Below are 6,000 nucleotides of genomic sequence, written 5' to 3'. Positions count from 1 at the left end.
CGTCAAAATGACGACACCGCGAGTTGTTGACCGCGGAATCAACCAATTAGCAGCGAGGTTGTGGTGTCTAATAGTAGGGTTCCACCCAGGAAGCATTTAGTTGCGCAATAAGGGACCGTATACTAAAGTTTTGCTGTAAACACGCCGTTAATAATTTGAAGAATGTTTTATTTCGCTAACAAACTATGTTTCAAACTCAACGACATGAAGCAAAAGAAGAAGCGTCCTCAATTTTGCAATTAAGTTTGCTCTTCAGTCACTTTTGCTGCCGCGAGGGTGCGCTGACGCTGGAAAAGCGTCGGTAGCGGCGGCTAGGCGGCGTGAGCTGCCGCCTGATTCAACCGATTCAGCCTTATCCCTCCACGCACATATTCAGCCATCGTAAACATGGCAGCCAGAAAAAAAAAATCAGCTGATTCGACGGCTGTCCTCTTTTTTTACACATTACGCAGAATCAAAGTACTGCGCAGACGTCTTAAGTGCGCGGAAAAATCTGTTTAAAGGCAGTGATTGCTACGAGTCTGCCGAGAACAATTTGGAAGGAGCGCTTGGCTCGAAAACCGGCGAAGGCAGCTTCAAGGCAAGTTCACACTGGCGAGTTGCAATCGTCGCGCTAGTATTCTAGGCGACCGATTTCGGTCAATTAGTTACGGTTTGCGAAGCACATGTAAAGCGGGGAGGGAGCGTAATAAATCGATTTAAGCCTGTCGCGCGACCTCCGCGACTCGCCAGTGTGAACTCACCTTGCTGCTATCGATGTCAAATGTGCTCCAAGGGCGATGCGTGATTATATTTATTTTTGTTCAGAAAATACCCGGCGACCATGAATAATCACACTGCAGCAACTGCCGACATACGGAAGCAGACCGGTGCAGCTGATGGGAGCTTGCAATCTCACTGCGGGAATTAAGAGCCGGCACGCCCGGTCACTGCGGCAACAATCACTCTTCCGCCTCGTAACCAACTCATGCCGCCCGCTTCGGGTTAAGCACTTGATATTCGTGTTGGTGGTGCCGTTCCGTTCGGATGATGCTCGGATGACGCCGCCGGGGATACTGCGGTGGCGAAAGTTTATGCGAAGGAAGTCCACCTTCGCCGCCGCCTTGTCTTGAGGGGTCTCGCCGGAAAGCGCGCACCTTCTGCGACTTAACTTTGACAGTGGTCTCCGCAACTCACCGCAAACACTTGCACAGTCGGTTGGGCTACGCCGACGTTTACTTCATTTCCTACGGTGTCTTGAAACCCACCGGCGGCGAAGGCGCGCACAGGCACTTGCCGCTCCACTGACCGCGCACTCACCCGCACACCTCCAAGTTCAACGCCGAGTTCGTCGCACAGCCATTATGCTCCTTCCTATGTCAAAACGTCGAAACAACTCGTCCGGCACGTCAAAACCGTCTTCATGCACCCTCTTACACCGCTGCTCGCGCGGCCACCGGCCATGTAAACAACCGCCATTTTCTGTCTCGAGCGGTTTGAGATCGCCCGTTCCAGTCTCAAAGAATCGTCTCAATCGGCTCGCATAATTAGGCAAGCAACGTCACCACTTCTGGCGCACTTCTGACGTCGGCCGGTGACGCAAAAAACCAATATGGCCGCTGGCCACGACCGACCAATAGGAACGGGGCAAATGAGACACTTTTTGAGACACTTTCCGATTGAGACGATTTTGAGCAACTCGTAATCGCGCCCCTGGATTCCTTCTGTTTTTATGTGTCGTCACTCAGCGTTTATGAGCCGCGCACAACTGCCACACTTAAAAGGCAACTCGGCATGTTCACCGATGCGAACAGATGGCAATGAAATTTGTATTGTAAATTGTTCTTGAAGCCGAGGTTGTGAGTCACAAACGAAGTACCCGAGAACAATTTAGTTTTTGCCTAGAAATAGTTTAAAAAATAGCCTCCCATCCTTCCGCTTAACGCCGTCAAACAGGCGATTTTTACGGCCAACGCTGTGCATGATGGCATCACATTTGGCGCAGCCTGGCTGCCCTGGGACACAGCAAACGGACGGTGGCTGTTCGTTGCCGGGCTAGGTGGGCCACCGTCCGCTTCGTGCGTTCGCCTGTAGACCTTGTTCGCAGTTTGCGTTCGCTTAAGTGACTGCGCTCACTGGTTTTGTGTTGCGGGACGCACGATTCACTCGAAGAACACCGCGGGAATGCTTTGTCACGTATTTCCCAGCCACACGGCCTATCGCGAAGAATCGGTTTACGCTGTCCGGCGCCTCAACTGGTCCCCGACCCCGAGAGCGGGTTCGGTCGGCAGATTTAACGCGGAGGTGCCAAAGAAAGCGCATTTTTGAAGGAGGAGTTCGCGATCACTGTATAAGCGTTGCTCGCATAGACGACGTTAAGCTGCCTATTCCTCGAGGGGCAGCTATGAAGAGGAATCGAGCAGTGATAAGTTTAGCAGATCGCTCGATTTCTTATTCCAGTTAAATGTTCTTGAGTGGGCTAAATAACTGCAAGTAGCACGTGCCCAGCTTTCCTGACACATTGATAACTAGGGCCGTTCTGTTGGCCGCCGGTAACCAACACCGCTTAATGCAACGAGTTATGAGAATATTTTACATATGTCATTTCGAGAAAAAAAAACGGCGCCAAAAATGCGCCGAAAGCGAATCGGCGACGGAGCAGGCGGTTCTTTCTGCATCTACTTCGACAGTGGAAGTGACTTCGCAGACAACCTCAGTATAAGTGACTCGCCGTTTAGCTATAACCTGCTGCCACGAGAAAGGACGGATCAGGGCGATGCTCGGCGAGCGCAGCACGCCGACTGTTCTTTGCGAAAGCAACAGCGCGCTAGTCGCCCAGCAATTTCGCGGAGCCGAGGAAAGGCCATACTGCGCATGCGCGAGGAGCAGTGGCTGACGTCACACTGCGCACAGCTGGCGCGCCGCCGCCGTCGCTGCGGGGGTAGCTCAGAGGTGCTGCCGCCGCGCTCGCCAGTTGCGCATGAGGCAATAGTGGCGCATAGCTAGTGCGCCGGGGCCGCCGCCGCTGCCGCGCGCTCTGCATCGCCTCTCTCTCCTCTCCGATGCGCAGTAGGGGCGCACAGCTAGCGTACTGGGGCCGCCGGCACGCCAGCTGCGCGCAGTGACGTCACTTGCTCCTCGTGCATGCGCAGTATGGTCGTGCAAGAGCAGTCGAAACGGAGAGACTGTGGCAATGTAGCTCACGCAACAATATATGGCTACGCGCAGATGTTCCTTTGACAACCCTCCAGGCTTAACCACAGCCAAGCCACAGCCAATTTTTATTTCTAAACCGTGATGGCTGTCTTAAGGAACCAAATATGAAGCGAGTGTTCAGAGCAGGAAGGAGAAACAGCACACAGCCAGCCCGCAACGTAGACAGAAAACTGTCCCATAGAAATGCCAATTCTGAACACATTTCGAGCTACGAGAAAAGCAATTTCTCGAAGTTGCTGTATCATAAAGGTAACACTGGCAAGTAGTATGAACATCTAACAAGGCGTGAACGAGAGACAAAATTTAAGCGCAGCTAAAGCACTAAGCCTGCGAGCTCTGAATGTTATCGAGAGTCCGTATTAACAATAATTATTCATTGTTCTCACAATGCCCACTTTGGGAGGAGGCTAACAATGTGAGAGAGAAATACAGTGCTGACACCATACCTACAGAGACATTGCAATACAAATAATGAACAGGACAAACGCACTGTATAACTTGCTACATAAGTGGGGTGGGAGCAGTATAGTGCAGATCGCAGTGCTGGGGTAAGCGCAGTGCTCCAACAGTTAAGTAATGAGCCGTTTCCGTGCGATGGCAGGTGCTCTCAGCAGTGGGCCTGTGTCGCATCAACCTGTTTCGCAGAAGCCCCACCGGTGGCAGCCCCTTCCATCGCGTAGCAGCGGCGCATCTCTTACCCCACTGCACCACTGCTTAAGGAGTGGTGTGAGGACTCCCAGGGACCTATGAATATAAAGTTGACAATCACCAATTCCGCATATAAGGGAATTAACTCATTAAGGGTATCGCGTCGCACCTTTAAGGCGCAGCTCCCCTCCATTTTTTTTTTTTTTTTCTGGTGAACGGGGCCTTTAGCGCTGTCGCCTTAGAATACGCTGTCATTGTTGCACTCCCGCGTTAAATGGTCGAGAGAAAACTAGCTCTTGCCGTCTCGGACCTCAGGGGCGGAATGGCATGAATCCGCTCATCGCGAAGCACTCCCGTCGTTTTCGCCGAGTGATTCACGTGCACCCCACAACACACTAATCACCGCAAGCGCTTCAGGAGCCACAGTGCACGAACTGCCAGCCAACGACTGCAGTCGAATGCACGAAGCCTGTCTACTGACGGGCCGCCGTCCCTCTTCTGCCTCCCAGGCCGTCGTAAATGTGATGTCATCATGCACAGAGTTGGAGATAAAAACCGCCTGTTTGCCAGTACGAACGGGCAAGATGGGGCCTGTCTCTAAAATCGCTTTGTCAAAAAAAATACAGTTCTCAGTCGTGCCGTTCGCACGCACGTTTTTGACTTCGAGGAAAAGTTTCAATATAAATTAAATTTTACATCTCTCAGCATCGATAAACAACCGGATGATCTTTTTCGCCCTGCAGTCTCATTATGATGGTCATTGACAAGATGTCGGTTTGGCCTCACGCTGTGAGATGAGAGCGATGTGCGAAGGAGTGCTGGTCGGACAGCAACCACGGTGATGTGAAGACCCCACCTACTGCGCACGTTCACACGGGACGGAGAGGAAAAGACTCCGCTGAACTAAGTTGGAACAAAAAAGATATATTCAAGAATTGCGTGCTAGCGAGCACATGATGCAGGGGCTGGGGTGCCCAAGCTTACATGCTGCTGCGTTTGCGCCGGAGTCTTCGTCAGGAAGAACGGAGGGACTGCGGAGTGGACCTTGTTCGTTCGCTCAGGCTCGACTTCTCTGCGATGGCCTGGGCGCTTCGGGCTCAGGAAGACCGGCTTGCCAGTCGTCTCGGGCCGTGCTCGTCACCTCCACTGACCAGTTTTCCTCGTTTTTCACCTCCACTCGGGCGATCCTTCTCTCTAGGCGGGAGCGCCTCCGTCTCCCTCCTGTCAGCGCCAGCAGTTGCAGCATTACCCGTCTTCCCCGGACCCCCTACACTGCTTGAGTCCCTTCCCCTCCTGCCGGTGCCCTCTGTCACTCTTGCGGGGTGTGTTTGACCAGTTGAATGCTTGCTGGCGTGCGAGTAAATCTGACGGCCAAGCTGCGGGCCTTTGGAACCCTAGTGAGCCGCGGCCCCCAGCACCCGACGATTCCTGGCGATGTACATTCTCTGTTCAAGCGCCTCTGGGGTCCCACAATGGCAACATGTCGCCGGAGATAGCGGCTCTCCGGAGACGCGCAGCGCACTGTCACAGTGTTATATGGTGTGGCAAGAAGTCTCTACGCAGCCCTCTGCGGCCACAGGCGCCATGTCTCTGACTTACGAAATTTCAACACAGTAACTTGGAAAAAACAACGGACTTATTTCTCTAGGCGCGAATTAGAGATCGACAAAGGCCGCTTGTTTCTATATCTGTGCAGTCCGATTTTTGCCGCCTTGTCAGCCCTTCTTTGCACGTAGTTGCGAGTTCATTGGCGATGGTTGTCGCCAGTAACTTTGATTTATTTCGGCAAGATCGATAAACAGGCGAGTTGGTAACACACTTTGATTTATCAATGCGAAGGACGAGGCACGTGGAAGAAGAAACCAGAAGACAGGCGCTGACACACAGCTTAGCGAAAAATAGTATCGACCACCAGGACGAATTTTTCTTTAACTACGAAGTTTCTGAGAAAGCTGTATAGCTTTCCTTTGCAGCCTTATGGCTGGATTTCGGTGCATAAAAGCGAGTAATTACCCCCGTATTACAATTCTACTCCACCTCACGGGATTTCCCTAAAAATATTTGACCAATAATATAGTATATATCTATATTGCTTACAACATGCGTTGGAGCATCGACACTGTAGCAGTGGAGAGGACTACTAGGAAAGGGAGTACT

General features: G+C 52.1%; 1 protein-coding gene across 1 annotated transcript in view; it reads left to right on the top strand.

Moving 5' to 3' along the window:
- The window catches only part of LOC149369444 (mediator of RNA polymerase II transcription subunit 30-like), a 77,541-nt gene that overhangs the window by 1,230 nt on the left and 70,311 nt on the right, over window positions 1–6,000 (top strand). The gene's annotated exons all lie outside the window — the stretch shown is intronic.

This window comes from Amblyomma mixtum, chromosome 1 (assembly GCF_055824585.1).
Source record: "Amblyomma mixtum isolate Tamu chromosome 1, ASM5582458v1, whole genome shotgun sequence".
Taxonomy (NCBI): Eukaryota; Metazoa; Arthropoda; class Arachnida; order Ixodida; family Ixodidae; genus Amblyomma; species Amblyomma mixtum.
The sequence above is the reverse complement of the archived record's forward strand: the minus strand, read 5'-3'. Positions and strand labels throughout refer to the sequence as shown.